The sequence below is a fragment of the Anastrepha ludens genome, chromosome 6 (assembly GCF_028408465.1).
Source record: "Anastrepha ludens isolate Willacy chromosome 6, idAnaLude1.1, whole genome shotgun sequence".
Classification (NCBI taxonomy): Eukaryota; Metazoa; Arthropoda; class Insecta; order Diptera; family Tephritidae; genus Anastrepha; species Anastrepha ludens.
In genome coordinates this window covers 118,064,951-118,090,437 of record NC_071502.1, presented here as the reverse complement: position 1 = coordinate 118,090,437, position 25,487 = coordinate 118,064,951, and positions in this window count along the sequence as shown.

The following is a 25,487-nucleotide window of genomic DNA, read 5'->3' as shown; positions in this document are numbered from 1 at the left end:
AATGTCCACCTTTCATGCTCATTGCTCTATCTTTGATATCATGATTTAAGCGGTATGTCCGGATGTATTCCATATCGTGATCCATTTTGGTCCTGGACGTACCACGATATGGTTCTTGCTCATAAGCACATCCTTCTGAAAGCGAAATGTTTTCCCTACATATTTTATTTTTCCTCCCCTTTACTCTAAATTTCTAGAGTTAGCAACCCAGTGTCTTGCTAAGGGAGCCGATTTGTCAAGAGGAAACGAGAAAGCTGCTTACTGAGCAAACCGTTTATACCTGAATCATGATTCCAACCTATATTCTCTCTGTGAATTCCGAATGGTACTCATGCACCAACCCATTCGGCTACGGCGGCCGCCCTATACACCCTTAATAAAAAAATTATAAAAAATCAATGAAATTTTTGAGCTACTTTAAACTTACACTTTTGTATACTAAAATGTATTTGACAATAAAATTGCATACCCATGTTTTTTTTGTGAAATTTTATTAATAAATTTGAAATGAATTTGGTGAAAAATTTTCGTATTTTTATAAATTTTGTACAAAGTTGTACAATTTTAACTAATATGGCCTTTGATATAGAAATTAGAAATGTGATTAAAATATTTTAAATTTTTGTTAAAATTCTTCGAGTTTTTATAAATTTTGTAAAAAGTTGAAAAGTTTGAGTTACAAAATAAATGAAGAAATAGTCAAATTTTTCCAAATATTGACGTGCCATATTTTTCGCTGGCAGTTGTAGAGCATTGATTTTTCGCTCAGCTTTTCTCGGAGTAAAAACTTCATTTAGAGTAGAAAGAGTAAACATTTTAATATTGAAGTGGTTTTTTAACTATTTGTATGTTAGGAATATTAAAATAAATAATTTTTTTTATTAGCCACTTTCACTTACAATTTGTTTCTAATTCCATTATTAATATTTACTACCCCTGTTATTTTAGGTATGCCCGAACAAAACAAAAAAAATTTCCTTGCTCAATCACTGTCTGAGTCATATCAACTATTTGCATTCCAAAATATTTTGTTTATCATCATAATTATTTAATTTTTTTCCTATTTCCCTACTTGCCACATTTTGCACTGTGGGGTGCGCATTTCGCATTCATTAACAACAGCGCAATCATTTATGACTATTTATCTATTACACATTTGCATTTGTTCGCAAACATATGGACGCATGTAAATGTGAGTGACTGCATTGTTGAGCTGACAATTGTGTGTCACATACATATATATACATATGTTAGTACATATCTATGCATCTATCAATTTCAATTCAGACACAATTGAAAATGCGGGCAGCCGCACATTGACCGCACTGACTGGGCGCATGAGTGGTGAGGACAACAATAACAACACTGAAATCGAAAAAAACAGTGCATAAACCCGTTGTGTTTTGAACATTGCGAAAAAGGTATAGGCAACCGCAGCGTCAATTTCACTTATGCAGATGTCGCTAGATTTAGTGTAAGTTTGTGTGCGTGTAGAGCCTATTAAGGCACTAGATTTTAGAGTGGGGGTATTCACTTAAATTTAGTTCATAATAGTGTTATATATGTGATTGTAGTGGTCATAGCGTATGAAATATTGACAGCTGTAGGCATATTTTCTCTGAAAATCTGGCTTGCGAGATTTGATTTTTTTCCATAAATGAGGGATCCAAGGTTTTATGCAGACTCCGTATGGTAAATGGTTTTTGAGATAAGCTTTTTCGTGTAAAAGTTGTACACAGAAGTTTTCCAATGCCCACCCAGTCTTTTTGAACTAGAAATTTAAGAAAAATTAAATATTTCAAAAACATCTACCATATACAATATAAAAATCCCATGTCAAATTCCCGTAATTGGTATCGCTTTTCCATTATCGTCTTCAAAAACGTATGTCTTAATCACATAATCTGTGTAAATCTCATGGGGAACACGTTTATTAATGGTTGCCCAAAATGGAATATGATGATGGGGAAGTTGTGATGCTCCGATGGTGGCGGATGGTAGTGCCGGCCCATTGATGGATGTGGTAACCATTGAGGGAGGGAACGCCTTATGACGGGAGCAACACGTGGCCACATACCGCATGGACCACTCCCTGTGTGTCTGTGTGTCTTAAGATGGCATCATCCGTCGCACTTACTACACCTAACCGATATAGAGTTCGGATGGAGCCGTTTGTAGCAGATGCAGCAGTAGAAAACTTCGGATCCAGGGTTGGGTTCGATACCAGCCTTGAAGAGAAGTATTCGGAACAGACTTGCGGGATAGGTCTGCTCCTGTAGCGACAGATAACGGGTAAGGTACGGTGCACTAGACGGGGCTAGTTTACTGAGGCGGCAGTCCTTGGTCGGGAAAAAGCCGTGTCATTCCGGTAACGTAGAACGGGCTGCCAAGGGAATGACTATACTCCTACTTGTCTTTTTGGCATACACCTTAGACTTCAAATAACCGCAAACAACAAAAGCAGGTCAGATTACAATAAATCAAATGATCTGTATAGGCAGTAAAAACCGCTATTTTTTGATACCAGTCACTTAGAGAACAATAACTTTATTGATTTAGACAACTTTTAAAAGCTTAATTAATTCAAAAAAGGTAATGAGGAAAACTTAAACAAGTCTCTTATTTCCAGCACGCCTCAATTTTCCTCGTACTTCTATCGATAAATATCGCCTCATGCATACTACACAGTCTCTCTGTATATATATATGTATGTATGTATGTATGCATGCAAAACTGCAAGTGCTTGATAGCAAAAGCAGTGCAATTCGTGATCTGGACAAGTGCTTATGTGTGTATGTATGCAGCTAACTGTGACTACACTACGTGCTCAACCATAGTCGGAGGTCATTAAACAGCGAAAAGTCGGTTACGAAATAAATCAGCAACAAAACATAAATAAAAAATATCCAAAAAAGCAAAAGAAGAACGCTCAATAAAATGGAATCAAAATACCATAAATAAATTGTCATACAAATAAAGAATGCACTTACACTGGCGAGGATAATTCGATACAAGATGATTTTTTTAAATATTTACGATGACTTTCGAGTTAAAAATTTGTCGTTATTTAAAAAGCATTTGTTGTTATATAAAAAAAAAATGTGTTGTTATTTAAGACCAACCAACAACAAAGAAATATTTTATCAAAATATCAAATACAATAAAAAATTTAGAAAAACTGAACCAACTTTCACTTGAACGCTTCCATGTCTGTGACCCAAATATTTTGGACATTATCGTAAATTGTTCTGAAAATTGGCTTATTTGTAATAAGAAATATGGTAAATTGAAAAGCTTTAGAAAAAATTAAATAATTTTGTGACTTATTCAATGTAGAAAATTTTGGTATGGACTTTTTAAAGTAAAAACTACACAAAAAATATCTATATTAAAAATTTGTATTTTACTAAAAATAAAAAAAATATATGTGTCCCATTAGGTCCCTATATCATACTAATAAATAAATACCAAATAATAAGTCGGATGTTTCGTATCAACTAAAATAATGTATTTCATTTATTTTGAAAAACATTAAGTGAAATTATATTTCATTCAGATATTATAGCAATCAACGCTTATGATAAGGAGCGAAACAATTCTTACATAGTGGAACTTCGCATTCTTCACATATTGTTTTAGTACGCCTTTCAACATTTTTGAGGCGACAGCCAGCGCATTGTCGTCTTGTGCTTCCTTCGATTGGTAGATGGGTAGTGGACTTTCCATAAGTCTTTTCCTTTTTGAAAATGTAACCAAACCTTCCACTGCGAATATTGGGGGCCGTTTTCTAACCTTCAGCAATCAACTATTCTGCCAAAATTACTATAAAATCAATCAATGGCATCTTGTAAAAAAGCGATTAAAATATAATGAGACATCTGGTTCTCGTATGGTGCTTACCGAGGTTTTAACTACTTGTACACCTAGCGTTCCAATAGTAGGCCCTTCTTCTTTTCCACAGTATACGTTAAAGTCATAACAATAACCTGTCTGGGAATCGCAACGCATCCACATTTGTATATCTCTCGTTGTTGGTTTCAGTGGCATATACTGCTTCAGAGATGAACGCCCTTTGAATTTTGTCATTGATTCGTCAATGCTTTGATAAGGGCTGTCGGCGCGAGCTGCTTGGAACCGGCTTTTCAAACATTTTACCATATCATCTACATAATATGTTTTTTTAGCACCAACAGGTTTTTCCGGAGACGAGAAATACATTTTCGAAGAAATAGTTAAGAAACGATCGCCGATTTATAGCTTCGTTTCCTATTGCTTTATGTTTGGACCAGTAGTGTCTCATCGCAGGTAGGCGCATATATGGCATGATAAGTGTACACCCGATAACAACTTGGATTTCACCGATATCGGTAGGCTTCAAAGAACGATACTTAGAAAATTTACGCTATAGCTCGATGCGCTCGTTTGTGCACTGTGTTATGTAAATAAGCAAGCTTCTAAGAAATGTTTTACCGAAAATTTGTATTACTGAGTCAGATCGTCCGATATGTGAAGAAATTATGGGGGTTCGTTGAGCTTGAACAGTCTTTCGTGATTGGAAATTTTCATCAGATATTAACCAAACCGTAACATTTTCAAATTTCGACACATAATTATTTTCATATTATTTTTCCGTTGATTGCGACTCATCATTTTAAAAAAAAAAAAAAATAAATAATTGGCGCGTACACTTCTGTTAGGTGCTTGGCCGAGCTCCTCCTCCTATTTGTGGTGTGCGTGTTGGTGTTGTTCCACAAATGGAGGGACCTACAGTTTCAAGCCGACTCCGAACGGCAGATATTTTTATGAGGAGCTTTTTCATGGCAGAAATACACTCGGAGGTTTGCCATTGCCTGCCGAGGGGCGACCGCTATTAGAAAAATGTTTTTTTTTTTTTTTTTATTAATTTTGCTTTCACCGAGATTCGAACCGACGTCTCTCTGTGAATTCCGAATGGTAATCACGCACCAACCCATTCGGCTACGGCGGCCGCCGACTCATCATTTTTAGAAGAAGTATTATTTCCATTGTCTTCGCTAGATTTCTGATAAGAAGCTTTCCTCTTCAGAGGGCTCGTAATTATCGTCACTGACGTCTGAAAAATCGACGTCACCAAGGTCACCAGATTCGTCACACTCCATTAGCTGGGTCAATATATCCTCTTCATTTAATTTTTTCGACATATTTCAAGGTTTTTCTAAATCAAAACAGGTTTATAATTAAATATGTTAAAAATTTCGAAAGATTAGAGAATGTCGATAAACTCCAAACGGGACATATTTATACCAATAAATAAACCTAACGGGACACATAGATCCCATAAATAAAAATAATCGAAATAAGACTTAGAATCTGAAATAATGCTACATTAATTAACTTACCCAATTACGGTGATCCAATTCGAACTTAGTTTTAGTAAAATCTACTATTTTTTACACTTATTTTCACTGAAAAAAATCGAATATTCACAAGGAAATAGAAATTGATTCAAGCACAGTCAGGTTTAGAAGCAAACTGAGGGGCATCTGTTTACTATTTTAGCATAAAAAACACAGAACCGTTACCTGAAACTCACTATACCAGACGGGACAGTTTTCAATGAGTTTTAATGGAAAATTTAGACTATAGTCATAAGAAAACTTTTGCTGGGACGTATGTGTCCCAATGGGTTATAAAAAATTTTTTTTGGAATATGTTAAACTTGTTTTTATTAATAATTAATATTAAAAAAAAAATTTAAATTCAAAAAAAATTTTAATTTAAATTCAAATTTAAAAAACTTAAATTAAATACACTTTTTTTTTTGATAAAATATGCTTAAATAAATTTTTTTTGTTTGAAAATGTTGATTTTTTTTTTGTTGAAAATAAAAAAAAATGTATTAAAAATGTTAATTTTTAATAATTTTTTTTTTATAATTTTTGAACAACATCCTCAACAGTTTTTTCTCTTATTTTTTCATTTCTTTTTATTTTATACCTGAAAGTTTCATAGATAGACTCCAATAACATTTCGAGTCATATTCAAATACGTCCAGCGAATCAACGAAAAATCAGTTGAAAATATGATACTTCTTTGAAGCTTTAGCAAAAAAAAATACAAAAATTATTAAAAATCAACTCCTTTTCTAGACGCCTGAAACTTTCACTTATTTTAGTAAAATTTCATGGGCCATACCCAAATTTTTTTATATATGTATGTAGATAAAAAGTCTTAAAATTTAAATGAAATTTTTTTGGAATTTTTCTGAATTTTGTAAAAAATTTCAAAGCTTAGTTTAGGTATATGGTTTTAGCACATGAAAAACATTTAAAATTTGATATGTGAAAAAAACAATTAACTCGAATATATAAAACAATAAATATAAATATAAATAAATAATATATAAAAAGCAATCACCATGCACCCAGTTATGCTCGCCAGTGTATTTATATTAGGGCGGTTCAATTTGTTCTTAAAAAATATAACCGACTTTGTTACGGTGGATGAAGTACTCTATTGGCAATTTTCAAAGCAGCAAAGTCCTTGGAAGCATAGCCGTAAAATGTATTTCGAGAGTTCTTATTTTTAATTTCTAATTTTTTACTTTTTTTTTGTAAAATTTTTTTTTTGGCAAAAAATGTATGCATGTGATTTTTGAGCACGAGAAATCAAATTTGTGTTGCCTATTTTGCTCCAAACGCTCCTTCAAAGAGCGCCAACTTGCAAAGTTTACTCAATTTGGCTACTTTCAAGGGAAGCAATCCGATTTTTTTAACCATTGTTCCTTACTTTTGAATGAAAGGAAAACTATTTCTTGCAATAAGTAAATTGCAAGCTATGTACTATGTGAAACTATGTACAAAAACACAAAAAAATTAAAACAAAAAAATAAAAATACTAAAAAATCATTCATGGTCTTAGTTACTAATTCTCAACTAATTTTTTTCGTTTGTTTTTTCCTGTTACAATTTACAATTTTTTGGACTAGATAATAATAACTAAAACTAAATATAAATAGGTCGAAATCCATTTTAGAGCTATGCTTACACGGACCATTTTTTTTATTTTTTTTTTGTAGAGAAAACATGTACCCCACCCTAATGTGCATACATAGTTTAAGTAATAAATAAAAATGGCATACGAATTCTATGTTCATAATAAAATCTGCAATGTGTGAAAGCATAAGTGATAGCATCATGTGACCTCGTCTGGTCGCCAACAGCAAGTGCTTTTGAGGGAGAATAAGGAAGTTGATTAGATGGACATTTGATTGTATAAAATTTTGTGGAGAAGGGAAGAAAGAGGAAGATGAGGTAAATTAAAGCATTATTCTCCATAAACTCAGCTAATGGTGTCGTTGCCATTTCTTATGTCTTCGGTTTTTTTTTTTTTTTTTTGCTGCATACACTTTTAACGACAAATCGTCGCTCGCCAAAGTGAGATATCAAAATAATTGTGTCATTTTAATTGACGCATTTGCATTTCATTGATGGTGACGACTTCAATAGCATATTGATAACGGTATATACGAGTAGTAGACTCACTTCATGACTAACTTTATAATACACTGAATTGCTGCGATTGTTTCGCTATCTCTGAAGCCGAAGCATCGCAAATTTTATTAAGCGATTAAAAAAGCGGTCATCTTTGTGAGCGGATCAAATATTCTTGCCTTGCAAGAATTTTTTACCCAGCATTGCTTCGAAGTCAAACTTATTGAAAATATTAATTTGTGTAAATTTAAGTGGGCTGAGTGTATTTCCGTTATCGTTTGTATGATTCATTAAAATAATAAGTAATACTAAAGGCAGTACAGGGTGTTGCACGTATAGGTGTATTCTTTAGCCATATATTTCTTTGGTAATGGCAGCTTATTTTTGAAATTTGGACTGCCAATCAGTACCACTCCTATTCTTGTAATGGGGTGAGTCATCTTTCTATGAATGAATGAGTGCCTAAACTGTTTTTATAGTGACAACACATTTTTAACGAAGCAAACTTTCCACTCAACGGCGGAATACAAATGTGAGATGCAAGTAACTGAACAAAAAACTAAAAGTATGTAACTATTCCAAACCTTGTATTAAAGCAGTCGCTGAGTATAAAAATTCACATCATTTTTTTTTTTTTCATTTTAGTTTTCTAGGTACATCATACAAGCATCTGAAGTAGCGAATATCAAAAGCAATGGAAATCATACCAATGAAAAATATCAGGGAATGAAATTTTCAATCTTACATTTATGGTTTAAGTTTCAATAAAATTTAACGTTTCCTGGATATTTACTGAGTTTAAACTTTAATTTTTTTTTAGAAATATAAAAATATCTGATTTATATTCTAAGAAATATAACCCTAACTGTGGGAGTCATGAATCATTTTATGAAGGATTTGTGTCAATTATTATATGGAATACCTACTACCTAAACTCAGCCACATTCGCTCAAGCGGTTATCGCGCCAGTCAAAAAAAAGAGGAACCTACCCTAACATATTTCTTTTAAGTTATTGATAAAAGCACAGTGACTTAGGGGGCAGATACCTGTAAAATTTCGAAAAAAAAGTTTTTTATTTTTTTTTCATAAAATATTAAGAATATGTCAAAAAAATTTTAGAACGTAAATTTAAGTATTTCTTATAAAGGGTGGTTAAGTTTCAAGGGCCGGTTTTGATTGTGAATAAATACAATTTTTTTAAGAAATTACTGTCATTTCTCTTTATTATAATAATATTGGTATGGTTCAATTACGCACAAAATAAAATATTGGACAAATGGCCTCGACGGCACACCTCCATCTGATGGTCCAAATTTTCTTTCAAATAACTCCAAAGAAAGAAGTCCAACGGTGTCGTTGACGTTTAGGTGGGGTTCACATTCAACATCGGCCCTTGAAATTTAACCACCCTTTATTAAAGATCGTCAACCGTGACGACTCTATTCTTTGCGTTCGAGTGCTGGGAGAGGTGTAGTTACGTTGTATTCAAACTTTATACGCGTTTTTCTCAAAACTATATTTTTCGAATTGGCGTACACGATAACTCGAAAAGTAGTTGCACACATCTTTTTTATGATATTACTTTCTATGTGAATTTATAATCCGAAAATTTTTAGAAAAAATAATTTTTTCGAAGCAAAAATAGTAGGAAAATTTGCCCCAAAATTCATTTTTTTGAAGCATTTTATTCAGCGATTTTTTTTTCATTTGTTTTTAATTCATATAGAAGTTATGAAATTAATAAACAAAAAAAATTTTGGTTTTTTTGTATTCAGGTCACTGACGCCGAAGCTACAATGACCGCCGATGGAGAAGTCCCGCTCGACCTACCTGGAAGAATTGAGTGTACATCCGCCAGTTTAAGTGATTAAAATAAAAAAAAATTATATTATTTTAATGTATAAATAAACTGTATGCCAATTTTGAAAAAAAATGTATTGACTTCTTCATTTTAAATAATTTTAATGAAAATCAGGGAAAATATGGCCGTTTACCGGTATCTGTCCCCTTAACGCATCCGGTTCTATATAATTTACAGTTATATGAGTGTTTTCCTCGAAAGCATGATTTTCGACTTAGGCAATGAGACTACAGATACGACAAAGCAATTTTCGGATTTTTCTTTACCCATTCGTCATTTCCTTAATTTTTTTTATTTATATTCCACGAAAAATATATAAAAAATGATTTTTGAATTTTTTTTAACCCCATGCGGACTCCTTAGACACCCATGTAAAGTAACATTTTGGGAATATTTGATCATTGACTAGGCAAAAATTTACCATTGAATTGAAGCTCTTGACAGATTTAGCACTTTCGCTCGCACAACCAAATAAATGTTTTTTTTTTTTTTTTTTTTTTTTTTTTTTGTGAATCAATTAACGTTAATTACCTGCAAAATATTTACTTGAACGCACAAACATCAAAGAGCATCACACATCAAAGTTAATTAATTTTTAATAACGAAGCCTACCGCAAAGAATAATAATATTTTTAATTATCCTATAAAAATAAACGAAATATAAAATAAACAAAAATGTACACTAAAATGTAATGGATATGGTGTAGCGAGTACGTAGATATTTTCGACCAGTATTTTCGTTGAGTAGGTTAAGTTAGGTTATGGTGGTAGTCGGTCCGTATGACCAACTCACTTAGACCTCACAGGTTCGTTGTGATACCACTGTGCAACACGGGAACCTTGTTTATTTACTTTCATGAAACCATTTTGAGGCTTTTATGAAGCGCAGGTAGTTCTGTAAGAGAATTGAAAAAGTGTTTACCTAGACAACCTGCTCAGATTTTAGCTAAGGTTGGACCATTGCAAAGGAAGTGCTCTACTGTTTCTTCCTCCTCCTCATCTCTACAGCTTCTACAATATTTATGGGAGAATACTCCTAGTCTCAAGGAATGCCTTCCGAATAGCCAGTGGCCGGTGACACAAGCCACGACATTCAAAATATTCGAGAGAATACTAGGTTTCTATGTGAGTTTCCTATCTAATATGAGTCCTAAGTACTTGTCATTCTCTCTCAAAGGAATCTCCACACCCTTGAAAACCAGCGGGGAGATTATATATTAGGAAGCCTATGTTTCTTTGTGAAGAGAATTATTTCAGTTTTTGCGAGATTTATAGCGAGTCCCCGGGATTCAGAGCGCAGAATGTCCATGAGGGTGTTAGGATATCTGCCTGTAACAGCAATTGCTAGGTCATCTGCGTATGCAGTGACGTGGCAACCCCCTCTCTCCAGGGTCAGCAATAGCGAGTTTACCACCAAAATCCAGAGGAGAGGGGAGAGGACACCACCTTGAGGTGTGCCTCTGCAGACCTGTCTGCTTAGAGCAGTGCTGCCTAAATTTGCCCTTACCTTCCTTCTGACGAGTATTGCTTCTATCAGGGCAACAACGTGTGGTTCAACTCCAAAGTCTTCTAAAGCATTACTATAGCCCTCACCTTTATTTTGTGGAAGGCGCCTTATATATCTACGAAGGCAACCATGGCAAACTCTTTATCTGATAAACATTTTTCCACCAACCCGACAAGCAAGTGTAAGGCGGTTTCTATAGATTTCCCCTTAGTGTAGGCATGCTGCGCCGAAGGGAACTTATTTATTGGTACAGAGCCCCGTATGTACTCGTCCTCTACCCTCTCTAGAATTTTGAGGAGGAAAGACGTAAGACTAATTGGTCTGAAGTGTTTGAGGTTAGTGTGTGAGGAGCTGCCTTCCTTTGGTATGAAAGAGACTTTTGTATCTCTCCATCCTAGCGGAATGTAGCCCATGTTAAGACAACTTCTTATGCTAATTTTAAAGAAAGGTGAGACGTAAAAAAGAAAAATGTTTGATAAAAAAGGAAGACTAATCAAAACGATGGGGTGCAAAATTTGTTGGCGAGGATGGAATGACGTTAATTGTCGCCTAAAATAGCGGTCAACTAACTGTTGAAGAAATTATTAATTCAGAGCCAGTTTTCGCCGTGGAAGCGTAAGATAGCCGCACCACCGAATTTGTAGGGCAATGGATACTTTTTGGTACTCACTTTGGCATTGCAGGCCATGAAAAATTGGCTACCATTGAGCTACTATTTGGCTAATCACCTTTCAAGATTTTGCATTTGTAATACAGGTACAACATCCCAGTAAAACCTCCCTTGGGCAGGCACTCACCGTCAATCAGCTTTTGTCCGCCCAATGGAGGGTAACTTTTTAATTTTTTAATTAAATGAATACTATTTCTTATTTGAATAGAAAAAAAATTTGTAGGTATTTTTTTAAATGCATATTTCATTTATGTGCACAAATATTACATTCCACTCAATAAACTACATAAGGCTACAACTCATTCTCCGTACTCCGTTCCCACGACAGTCGGTTCTACGTTCCCGGAACGACTCGGATTTATATCCGGCCAAGGACTGTCACTACAGTAGCATTCCCCATATATGTATGGAAAGGGTTTATGCTGCTACAACAACAAACAACAACAACAACAAATTCTCTTTTTACACGATTTTTTTTAAACAAATTTGATTTAACACGAGTAAAGAGCCAAAAAAATCTTTTTTTACACAAATTGCTTTGTTTTAACACGATTTTCAATATTTTATACATTTTTTTTAATCTCATAGAGCAAATAAAGTGAGATTTTTCAACGCACGTACGAAACGGCGTTTAAAGCAGTCTCAGCAAAAGTCTCTGCGAATAGGTAGATTGTGCCCTCGCCATCAAATAATTAATTTCTTATAACAGTTTTAATGAATTAAAATTTGCAAGCACGAAATAAATTCTTAACTACACTCTAAAAAAGGTTTTTGAATATTTTTTTCACCTAATTCTCTTTTTACACAATTTTTTTATTCGGATTTTTTGGGAACGTGTCTATCGTGTAAAAGGAGAATTAGGTGTAGATATAAAAGGTTTTCCAAAAAGAGGTGTTATTTCCGTAAAATATCAATGGTTTCGTTACTTGTGTGACACGTAGGGCTGTCTTGTTGAAAATAAACGTTGTCCAGATCAATACTATCTAATTCGAGCCATAAAAATCGTTATCATCTCGATAGCGCAATCCATTCACCGTAACTGTTGCTTCAGCTTCATTTTCGAAAAAGTAACGTCCAATGACTCCGCCGGACGATAAAAGGTACCAAACAGCCACACGTTGAGGGTAGTGAGGCTTTTCAACAATAACTTTTGGATTTTCTGATGCCCAGATCCGACAATTTTGCTTATTGACGAAGCCACCGAGGTGGAAATGGGCCTCATCACTCAAGATGATTTTTCGATGGAATTCCGCTGATCCACTGCATGATTCCAGTAAATCTAATTCCGATTATTGCCTCTGGTCCCTGTGGGGTAACCGCTGATTCACAGTTGGCTGATTCATCGGCGATTTCTTTCTGTTGAACACCACAGTGTCCTGGAAGCCATATAAGTACAGGCTTATTCTGTCTTGAACAATCTTTGAGGTTTGCTTTGCGTTCTCCAGAGCCTTTAGTGAAGCCTAGCTGTCACTAAAGACTCCCATCTGTTTCCCGTTTCATCTCCTCTCAATTATCCATTCTGCTACTTTCAGAATGGAAAACATTTCCATTTGGAAAACAGTGCCATTCCTACTTGCCTAGAAATCATAGTATTTTTCTGTTTTGCTACTCCATTTTTCGGTCGAATTCCAGCAGCGATTGTGGCATCACTTCACGTGTCAACCATATCATCTAATTTGATTGCTAATTTAGAAGCAGTTTTTCTAATATCAACTGACGCAAACACTCTGGGACGAGCAGCTTGCCCAATAACAAAATAGGGCAGTAAGCCTTTTCTTCGATAATTTCGCTCCACATCATACCTCACTTTTTAAAGCTAAAGATTTGTTCGGCAACGCTCTGAAGAAATGGCCTGTCTCGTCAGCACGATACCAAATGTGTTGAATTATCGCTTATCAGTGAATCAACTCAAGAAAGGCTACTACCTGAAAATTTCTAAACATGTACATACATACATGTGTACACACACACTTGCTTGACTTGCCTTTAGCGCCATAATAACAGCTAAATGTCAATGTAATATTTGTTTATTTATTTTGTTTATCTTGCACTTTACACACAGTTGTTGTTGTAGTTTCCATTGCTGTTATTATTTATGCAAGCTCCACATGCTTATAATTTATTTATACGCGCAATACAAGCACAAGTGTTCGGTCCAACAGCTCAATGAGTAAATGAGTATTCACACACACACTGCCGTACTTATCCTCACAATACTCGCATGCGTAATCGGCAAGCGCTGTTTGTGCATAAGTATGAATGAATGGCAGTTTGACTGCCGCAATTGACAACCTGCCGAATTGACGTTTGTATTGGCCACTCCATTCATTATTTGATTATCTGTTTGATGTTGTGACTGAGTGATGTTGTTGCCGACTGGTTTGATGCGTACTGTTTGTTTACGTATGTTCGTGCTCGTACTCGCTACTCTGCATGTAAACACAAGCAAATGAGTATGCACTTGTATGTGGATATCAATGTAGCTCTGTATCTGTTTATTTGTTTGCTTATTATAACAATAGGTTGTAATTAAACACTGTCTACTTGTATGAATTAAATAGTGGCTGTCTTGCGTTTGCCTCAAATGGGGATTAAACACAGGAGCCAAGGCACAAACAAATAATATTTATTAGACAAACAAAATTATCTGCATGCAACTGAGCCTACATTCGATGGCATTTTTCTTCAAATATACCAATTTATGCAATTAATATGCCGTCGTGGACAAGTGGGTGTGTGCTTGACAACTACTCAGTTGGCTTAAGTTTAAATTCCTATTGTGGAGATAAAACCACAGCTGATGGAAATATTTTTTTTTTTTTTTGGTTTATTAGAGTTAACGCCTCGGCAAACAAATTTTCGAACATATTTCTGACATGAAAAAGCATCCCAAAAAATCGTCTGCCGTTCAAAAGAGGCTTAAAATTTGCCAGCTAGAAAAAACAATTTATACAGGGTGGGCCATATAGCGTTTGCTTTTTGAACCACCTATTTTTTTGAGAATGGTAACAAAATTGGGAAATATTGAAAACCTATTTCCAAAGTGGTGAGCCTTCTTCTGCTTTTCTGATTTTCATATCGGTGGCTACGTCAATAAGCAAAATTGTCGGATTTGGGGCTCAGCAAATCCACACGTTACTGTAGAGAAGCAAATGCATCCACAACGAGTTTGGTGCGGTTTTTGGTCTGGCGGCATCATCGGGCCATTTTTTTTCGAAAATGAGCGAGGAGCCGCGGTTACAGTAAATGGTGAGCGTTACCGTGACATGCTCAACGAATTTTTGTTTCCAAAAATTGAAGAGGATGACATGGATGACATTTGGTTTCAACAGGACGGTGCAACTTGTCACACTGCCGAATAATCAGCCGAAATTCCGATATCAATTGGCCGCCTCGGAGCTGTGATTTAAGCCCGTTGGACTATTTTTTGTGGGGAGCCGTTAAGGACAAATGCTATTGGAACCATCCAGAGACGATTGATGCTTTAAAACACGAAATCGAAGTTGACATTCATGAAATTGGAGCCCAAACAATCGAAAAAGTGCTTAAAAATTGGGTTTATCGAATGGTCTACTGTAAAGCCAGTAGTGGCAGTCATTTGAACGATATTATTTTTCATTCATAAATGACAATGTTCAATCTTCAAAATAAAAAAAAAAGTTTGAAAAAATATTGATCAGTTTTTTTTGTAGCCGATTCAAAAAGCAAATTTTACATGGCCCACTCTATATAACAGTAAATTATATACCGATGGCGATACGTTAAGTCTCTATATTTGCATTAATAACTTCGTCAATAAAAAAAAATGCTGGGGAGGTAGGTTCTTCTTTTTGGTTCGCACGATTAGACGAGTTTAGGCGGTAGACCTTTGTTAAAAGGATACGGTAGCAAATATAACACACATCTTTCGTAAAATTATTGATGGCTCCCGCAGTTAGGGTTAAATTTTCTACAATATAAATCGGATATTTTTTTAATTTTTTAACACAAAAACAAACAAAAAAATTAAACTTCGTAAATATCGTGGAAACGTTGAAACTTGATAAAAATTTCACCATGAATATAAGATAGAAATTTTCATTATCTTTAATTTGATATTTTTTGTTGATTTTGATCTTCGCTACTCCAGGTGTTAGAAATTCTTATGATTTACCTACCTGTTTCTCCTTAATCCGAAGAAATTGCATGGCTATATCTTGAAAACGACACTACCGAAAACAAATCAAGTGAATTTTCATATCCTGCGCCCGATTTTATACAAGAATTGAATGGTTTGGTGTTTAATTTTTTTGGCTGCAATCCAATCATCAAAATGCTTTTGAACTGAATTTTGCGATACAGACTCTTGTTTTTCGCCGCGAGTGCACTTTTATGTATTTTGCCAACTGAGATCGAGTGTATCGAAATGGTAATTTGAATTTTGGAAGGAAAATAAAGTCAGCCAAAATCATAGTTTTATTTCATTTATTTATTTAAGTCTATGATTACAAGAACCTTACAGACGGGAAACAAATATTTACTTTAAAGTAATTCGTACGTACTAAAAAGAGAAGAAAAAGCTACTGTGAATAGTGAAACATAATTCTCGAATGGAGAAAAAATCTTGGCGTAGGATAATCAAGGTCGATCAGTCTGTGGATACAATTTAGCTTAGTTGATAGAATACAGAACAGCGCCGATACCACGAGTAAGTTTTTAGTGTTTTTTTTTTGGTTTAAAAAACCTTTTTTCTATCTTTTCACTTTTTCATTATTTTACTTGCTTACATTAACCTAACCCAACTATCCATTCTTCTTAACAAATGTTCGTTATTTTAATACTCACTTCTTAGGTCTCTCCCGTACCTCAACTAAATTTTCTTCTGAACTAAATTTTCACTATCGCAAATTTCCACTCTCATTCCCAATACGATTTGCGCAATCTTATACTCTCCAATTCTTAAGACGGTTCCATATCCGGCATATTCGAGGAATACACCAATTATTCAATGATATTTGTGGAGTTCCTGACCAGAAATTAATTCACAAGATGGTGGGTTATCGTGGTACAAAGCTCATGTGTTCTTCTCCACTAATCTGACCTTTTGCGACGAATTTTCTCTCTCAAACATCGCATAGCGCTCAAATAATATGATTTATTTGCCGTCAGACAGATTCTTTTGGAAAGCATGGATGTGTGTATTTTACAGAATCGCTCTCCCTAACTCTCATTCTTCTGCGTCATGCGATAGCAAAAGGTATGATGAGAGACCTTTAAGATGTGATTTCTGTTCGTAGAGGAAGACATTTGCTACTCACTAGCCTTATTAGTCCGAAGTAGAACTTATTGAACTCATTAAGAACGGTGTTAAGGACGATTCCCAAAAACACAGAGCGCTCCACTACTTCATAATTATGTATAATTAACAACATTGATGTGGTTGGTGAGATTTCGTACTTAGAGGTGTGGCCAAGATCATACCGTTCGCCGCCTCTCAGCGAATTTGAAGGAATCTACTGATTGGCTAACGTCACATGGATCATAACAGCAATTTTTACTCATAGTGCTTCGTTACCGTCTAAGCAATGACTGATTGGACGGGTGTGTGAATACGAGTGAAATGAGCAGGCAGAATTTTGCGGCAGAATCCCCAATGACACAGTAGCCGAAGTTGCTCTCACAATATTGTTTTTCACTATAGCGAATGACCACTGGTGCCACTTTATAAATATAATGCAGCCCTAACATAGCAGGCTTTCGGCTGGTATGTGGATTTGTGTGGAAATCTTTAAAGGAGTAATATATACAATATATTTGAAAGATAAGCCCAATATCATTTAACAACTCAAGAGTATCGGTGTTAAATCTAATGACATGTTTGAACTTTTAGATTAAAACTGAATTCTGATCCCACTTATGCCAAGTGGGAGGTTACAAATTGTATAGAAAAGCTAAATTCAAAACCTTGGACTATATGAGAGTTTTCTTTAATTTTGTAAAAATGAATAAATCTCCTTACTTGCATAAATATAATAAGTATGTCCTTTACTTCGATGGCATAATAATACGAACAGCAAAAACTGGGTAGTTGTTGACTCACTTCTGGCGCTCGTGGTACACACACACAATGCGCTATTACCTAGTTAATCAAAAAAAAATATATCGAATTTTATATTTTTTTTTTTTTTTATTAATTTTCATCGCCAGAAGTAATTACTTTCATCAATAATTTCAATTAATCAACAAATATGTAGGCAGCGGTTAAAACATCAAACGTTGTCAACACGGCCGCTTTCAGTAGTTTTACTTTGTTTTTTTAGCGCGAGAAAAAATTACAGTTAATAGGTTTTTAGTGAAAATTCATAACCTTGTCGTTTTAAATGGAAATTTACATATTTGCGTGATTTAAATTATAAATGAAGCATTTAATAGTTCAAGTTGTAAACTCGCACTGCAGCTCATGATTACTTTGCTTGTCGCGATGTTGGTAATGAGCGATTCCATGTCAAGTGATGGCAGTATTTTGAGCATTTCCGTCAATTTTTCTAAAAGTGGGCTTACTTCTAGGCTTGAAGATAATAACTAGTAAACTGAAAGAAATAAATTTAAAAATTTTCAGATTTATCCAATGTGGAAAATTATGCTAAAGAGTTTTTTGAAGTGAAATATCTTCACTTCTTTTTTGAAATTTTTATTAATTTTTTGTAAAGGTTTTTTTGACGTGGTAACGTCTTATAATTTGATATAGCGGGCTTGCTTATGCGGCGTTAACTTGCTTGAACTGCAAGCGAGAGCGCGGAACGAACGACAAAGAGGCACAATCGGCCCCCGAATTCGGCAACGTTCGACATCTGGCTCTCTCCTACTTGAGTGAGCATATATATGTATGTATATAAATTCACATGTATTTGTATTTGCATAAGCCTTCTTCCTGTGTGCATGGTAATGAACCATTTCTCAGTTGAGAATAGGATGATGATAGGAAAAGTAGGAAATGAAAGGGGGTGTTTCGAGTGTAATGTGTCTTGAAAAAGTTAAATCGATGATGTTGCCTCTTAGCGTTGTTGACTTCGTAACGTCTGATGCACAATCGAAATTGAATATATCTTTCATGAATTTGATAAATCTTTCGTCGTTCTTTTGAAAAATGCAACCATTCCATCAGTATTTTCTTATGACGTTGTCACGTTAAACTATCGTGAGTACACCGACTTTTTTTTAATTATTTAGGAATACCTCTTAAAAATAAATACTTGAGAAAACAATTCTATTTGTTTGCTCAAATTATAAAAAAAAGTTTACTTATTTTTGAAAAAAGACACCAGGACTGCCCCTCGAACACCTTTTAATTAGCGAAGATAATGCGTGTGTTGAGTTGGCAATGGCCAGCAAGCAGCGTGCCTTTTTCTACGCTGTATATATGTATATCTTCCCGCGGTTCCTAGGAGGAACATAGAGCCACAACGAAAAATTTCGAGTTAGGTTTATTCAATGCTAGAAATTTGATTTGTTGCCATGAAGGGCTTGCTTGAAGCGCTTCTGTTTCAAGTAATCTTCTCCACTTGTTGGATGGTCGGCCGCGTCTGCAACTTCTTTGTGAGCACCAGTCTAAGGCTGCTTTTGCAATACTTCCAAGACGCTTCCAGTCCATTTCCATTTTCGTCGCAGAGTATCGAGATAAACTGAAGATTGCTTCGTCAAACTCCAGAGATCAGTGTTGGAGATGGTGTTTGAGCAGAAAACGCTATACAACCTAATTTCACTCTTCAAAGTCAAATTTCCCAATTGGCGTTTCGGGAGAGTTACTTTCTCGTCGAATTTTTCCACGTTTACTATTTACCTGAGCGAAAAAGTGTTCTTAACTCACGTTTTCTAATGGAGGTCGCCCCTCATCAGGCAATGGCCAACCTCCGAGTGTATCTCTACCTTGAAAATTCTCCTCATAAAAAAACCATCTGTCATTCGTAGGCGGCTTAGAACTGTAGGTCCATTCATTTGCAGAAAAAAATTAAAACGCACACCACAGGGAAACTCGACCAAACACCCAGTAAAGAGTGTAAGCTACAAATCCATACATTTAATTGTTCTGTTGATGTCCGCCACAAGTTACCATCACCAAGGAGGAATTCGTACCACACTTGAAAAATTATCTTTACTTTGACCAAATCGCTGATTAAAAAAAGATTAAAAGATTATTTCGGTCTCTCTGCCTGACATATTTCAAGCTATTTCGCTGCTTCTACAAAACTTTTAACGTTTTAGCGCGACATGTCACGTAAGCACAACCCCTGAAAGCTCTACTTCACTGAAGAAACTTGAGGATATTTTGTGAGCAGAAGTGGTTTTGCTTCGCGATTTCGATGGTTGTTTACGAAACTCGAGAATCTTTTTTGAGCTGAAGTACAATAATGGGACTACTTCTAGCAAGGCTACCGAATTTATAATCAGTGTAAACCAACGGGCGCGAGGGCGTTGGGGTCATCAAACACCGGCCCAATTACAATGAGTTCATCTTCAAAGCAAATGGTTTCGTGTACTCTAATGAATGAGCTCAAAGAGAAATGCAAGCCGAGAGAAAAAGATGAAGCTTATTTTGTAATGCTGTGCAGAAAAGAAGAAATGTAAAGTGTGTCTTCACAGTGTAGAACAGAGATCATGTTGAGCTTCCGTTACAATTGCTGATTTTCCCTGATTGAGAGAGTACAGAAGGCTGCGCATACAGCGGTCCAGCTAATCGGTTCTCAATGAATTTGAATTAACTGCTGAGCTGACGTAGTTTTTGACTTTTTCTTACTCTTCTTTTGTTTTCAAACCACTTTCTTCTTTCTGCTCCCTTTTCTATATCTTCCTTGTTTACATGAATCCACCTAACTTTTCATTTACCTTTAAAAATTTTGATGCTTTCTTCCTAGTTGTCTCACAATTTCATACTCCTTTAACCTCATCTACAAATACGTCAGGGTATACCTAAACTCTTTTTTGCTCTTCCGTCTGTGTAATATTGCATCGCTAAGTAGAAGTGCTCCAAGATGTGATATTTGATCTTTTTTCCTTGCCAGAAACTAAAATGCTGAGATACTTGTGCGCCGGAATGTACGAAAGCATCTGGCAATAAAGTCCAATAACCATTGCCATCAACATTATGGCATTTCCTGTGGTAATATAATTAAAATATGGGAATAAGTTTTATGCCACACAAAAGCCACATAGCAATTAATTTGCTGAAGAAGCTTTAACCCACTTAAAACCACAAACAATTTAACGAAAATTCCACTTCTGAGTCATTTGTGAATGCAATAAAAATCTTCAAATGATTTATTATTGTTAGATTTCCAAACAAGAGTACAAGCGCCACAAATGTTAATGGTAACAAAAAACTACGGAGCAAAGCATTAAAAACAATTGCAATAATAGCAACAAAAATTCAAGTAATATGAACTAAATGTCGTCATCTGCATAAGTAAATTGCACTGTGCAACAAAGCAAAAAAATACTAACAATCTGAAAATGGTGTATGGTAAAGGGGTACAAGGAATAAATTTTGGCTGTTGAGAATATGCATATGAATCGAATTTATCTGGAAGCTCTAAGAGTTCTTTATCTATTTAAATTTTGGATTTGATCCCCTTTGTTAATGGAAACATTTTTGCCTTTTAAAAATACCATGAAAAACTAAACTTTTTAATTAACATGAAAACCCAAATAATGGAAGAAGTTTCATCTAATAGCCAAGTGCATTTCTGTCTTCAAAAATCTCCTCATATGAAACCAGCATTCCATTCGAATACGTCATAAAATTGCAAGTCCCTCCAATTGCAGAAAAACATCAAAACACGCCCGACAAACAGGAGGAGGAGCTCAGCCGAACACCCAACAAAGGATGTAAGCTTCAATTATTGTTTTTATTACTAAATGTTCCTTTAAAATCTGTCAAATTCATTATTGGGCAATTTGTAAAGCGTTTTTTAGTAAGAGCGCTTCAACTTTTTTTTTGAATAAAACACAAACGGTTTGACTTTTTTAACTAATTTTTTTTTATTATTGAGTTTGAACATATACATTTAAGTATGAAATTCGATTTCTTTTGCATGACCACCGCGTGCACGTTTTACGAAGTCCAATCGTTGAACCCAATTTTCGACCACTCTTTTGCATAAATCGGCCGAAATTCCAGCAATATTGGCTCTGAGCTCACAAATCGTCGCCGGCTTGTTACTGTAGACCAATGACTTCACATAACCCCAAAGAAAATAGTCTAGAGGCGTCAAATCACACGAGCGGCCATTCGACCGGTCCATTTCTGGAAATAATGCGCTCATCGAACTTACTCTTCAACAAATCAATTGTGGCGTGTGCTGTGTGGCTTGTGGCCCCGTCCTGTTGAAACCACATGTCGTCTAAGTCCATACCATTCAATTGCGGCCAAAAATAATCGTTTATCATGTCGCGGCATCGATTTCCATTCACAGTAACGTGGCGATCGTTCTCGTCAACGAAAAAATATGGGCCAATTACGCCGCCGGCATGTAAACCGCACCAAACAGTGATTTTTTCGGGATGCAACGGTGCCTCATGAATCACGTGTGGATTGCTTTCTGCCCAGTAACGCATATTTTGCTTGTTGACAAAGCCATTGAGCCAAAAGTGAGCTTCATCACTGAAAATGATGTTTTGGAAAATTTATAAATTTTCATAAAAAATTTGCACGATTATTTTCATAAAAAATTTGCACGATTTGCAATCGTTGCTCAAGTGTGTAGCGTTCCATGATGAAATGTATACTAATGAGGTTTACAAATGACAAGCGAAAAATAAAAAATATTGCGTCGTTCGCCCTCCCTATCGGAAAAAAGTTGAAGCGCACCTATTGAAAAACGCCTTACTTCTTCTTATTTGCCCCAAATTTTATTCTTCGAGCGGTCAGCTCAAGTTTTTCGACTTTTTAAACATTTTATTCGGTCACCACGAACATTATGCATTATGCACGTCTGTGAAGGTGCAAATTCTTCAGTGACTCGTGACACTTCCTAAAAATTTCTTTCGGCATATTTTCTTTTTTTTTTTTTGAAAAATTTAGTCGCACCAAATTGTAAGAATTTCCAGTTTCCGTGCATTCTCGTATTGGCTGTACAATTAATTAATTTCGTGTCACCCAATTTCCTTGTTTGTGAATGTATCCGGCTGCTTTTAAACGTTTAGAAAGTGCTTGTTGAGTGACTTCCAAATGTTTTTCCAAGTTCTTTTTGAATTCGACATGGATCTTCATCGAGTAATGCCTCCAATTCTTCGTCTTCAAACTTTTTTGATGGACCTGATCGCTCTTTGTCTTCTGTGTCAAAATCACCACTTTTAAATCGTGCAAACCACTGCTGACATACTCTAACCTCTGGAGCATATTCAGGATAAGCTTCTGAGAGTAAACGATGTGCTTCTGTTGCACTTTTCTTTATATTGAAGAACAAAAGCGAACCTTCACGCAAATGCTGTTTTGTTGGAACGTAATTTGACATTTTGACTGTAATAAAAAAATTTTGTGTGTTTACTAATATTCGCTGTGACATATCAAATTTACTTGATTTTTTGGCGTGCTTTAACATAGAATAGATGTCACTGTCAAAATATTGACTACATAAATAGATATGAGGTTAGTAACAAATACGAAATTAATTAGTTGTATACCCGATATGTTGTGCTGCTTGTTTTAGAGATAACTCTTAGTACATCAAATAAAAAGAGTCTGTTTTATCTTTCGCAACTATAAGTCACGCAAAGTGTTGCTTGTAACGAGATCCTGAGTCAACGCTAAATATGATACTTTAGGTGAGGACCTTAACAGCCGCCAACCGTAGATGAGAGTTATAATTTCTTCGTCCCATTACTCGAAAAAAAGCTCAATTTTGTTGCATAGTGCACTAATGAACACATATAAAGTATTTAAGTGAATTGAAAAAATTATAAAGCAATTTAAATGGAAGCTGTGCGTCAAGAAAAAACTGGATTTTTGTGAAATTAAAGAATGTATGCAAACATGAGATGATTTATTTAATGAGCTTAGATACACGAATAGCAGATAAAAAATCATATTAATAGCAACATTATTAATAGAGTTCAATGGCTGTAGCTGATAAAAATCATTCACAATTTTTTTTCTATAAGAAATTCATTCAAATATTTTTGCGATGCCGCTTCAACGATATTCGCGGTAGGTAAAAAAATGTTTTGACCAAAAGTTTGACTATAACTAAATATACGGTTGTTCAATAGGTGCGCTTCAACTTTTTTCCGATAGGGAGGGCGAACGACGCAATATTTTTTATTTTTCGCTTGTCATTTGTAAACTTCATTAGTATACATTTCATCATGGAACGCTACACACTTGAGCAACGATTGCAAATCGTGCAAATTTTATATGAAAATAATCGTTCTGTTGCTGCTACTTTAAGAGCATTACGGCCATTTTACGGTCCATTTAACAAGCCGTCCCGTTTTGGGGTTATGTGAAGTCATTGGTCTACAGTAATAAGCCGGCGACGATTTGTGATCTCAGAGCCAATATTGAACGCGAAATTGCTGGAATTTCGGCCGATTTATGCAAAAGAGTGGTCGAAAATTGGGTTCAACGATTGGACTTCGTAAAACGTGCACGCGGTGGTCATGCAAAAGAAATCGAATGTCATACTTAAATGTATATGTTCAAACTCGATAATAAAAAAAAAAATAGTTAAAAAAGTCAAACCGTTTGTGTTTTATTCAAAAAAGTTCAAAAGTTGAAGCACTCTTACTGAAAAACCCTATACTTTTTTTTATTCTTTATATCCGAAAAAGGTGTCATGTTTCCTTTCGGTTAACCGACGTTTCGGATGACCGGCTTTCGGATAATCGACGCTCTACTGTACTTACTCTCTGCTATCAACTGCCTTGGCGTGTTATGTGCACCCATCGTATAGACTTTAACCACTGCTAGACCCAAAGCGAGTGCGAGCAAATTTACATATACATACATACATACATACATGCATACACTATATAGAAGATGATAACCCCAACACCTCAACGCAGAGACAAGCGGCGACAATATAAGATATGGAAGCTATCTCGAAGCAGTCCAACCGACAGTTGGCTGTTGGCAGTCAGCATTGGGTCTCGAGTTCAACAGTCATTGCCTATCAGTAGATAACAGAGAAACCACTATTTATTAGCTCCTTTTACAAGCAAAAATTCTACAGTCCATTACTGCGACTTAGTAACTTGTTGACTAGTACTTCATTTACAATAAATAAATAACGAACTACATTAAATATTATTTTTTTAATTATTATCTTTTTTTTCAGTTCCATTATACTGGTAGTGTAACAGCAACGCAAAGTACGGAGTGCTATTAAAAGTAATTACTTATTCAATGCGATTTAATGAAGTCTTTGGCTGTGGCGTTAGCATCTTAAGTATTTTTGCTATCAGCCAGCAGCCAACAGCCACCTAAAAACGACGTTGGCAAGCGCCAGGCGACAAGACAACGCAGCGTGCGCGTCAATTGCTGTCAGTCAACGGATATCGCTCGCCGCTGTTGCTAACGCTCTGGTGCAACTCATAATTCATGCAAAACCATAAATTAACAGCAAGTCGATGCGTTGCTTATAACTTACAGCACTTTTGTTTTTTCTTTTTATCTATTTACGAACTCAAAAAAATATATTTGTAAGCACTTGTGTTTAATGAAAATCTACAAGATGTTGCAGCCTGCTTTGTTTTATCTTTTTTGTCAGTGTTTTAATTTTTTTGTAGTGCACTTTGCATTTGCTTGCAACGATAATGGATGCTTGTCGCAGCTTATGGAATATTTGTGCTGTGTGCATCTATGTATGGGTGTACCCTTGTGTGTGCGTGTTTGTATGAATAAAACAGGGCCTTTGTTTGCTGGATTTAAGATAGTGCTTGGGTTGTACTAAAATATTTAAAATAGTTTGTGATAATAAGTATAGGGGGTTTCATTAAGAGCA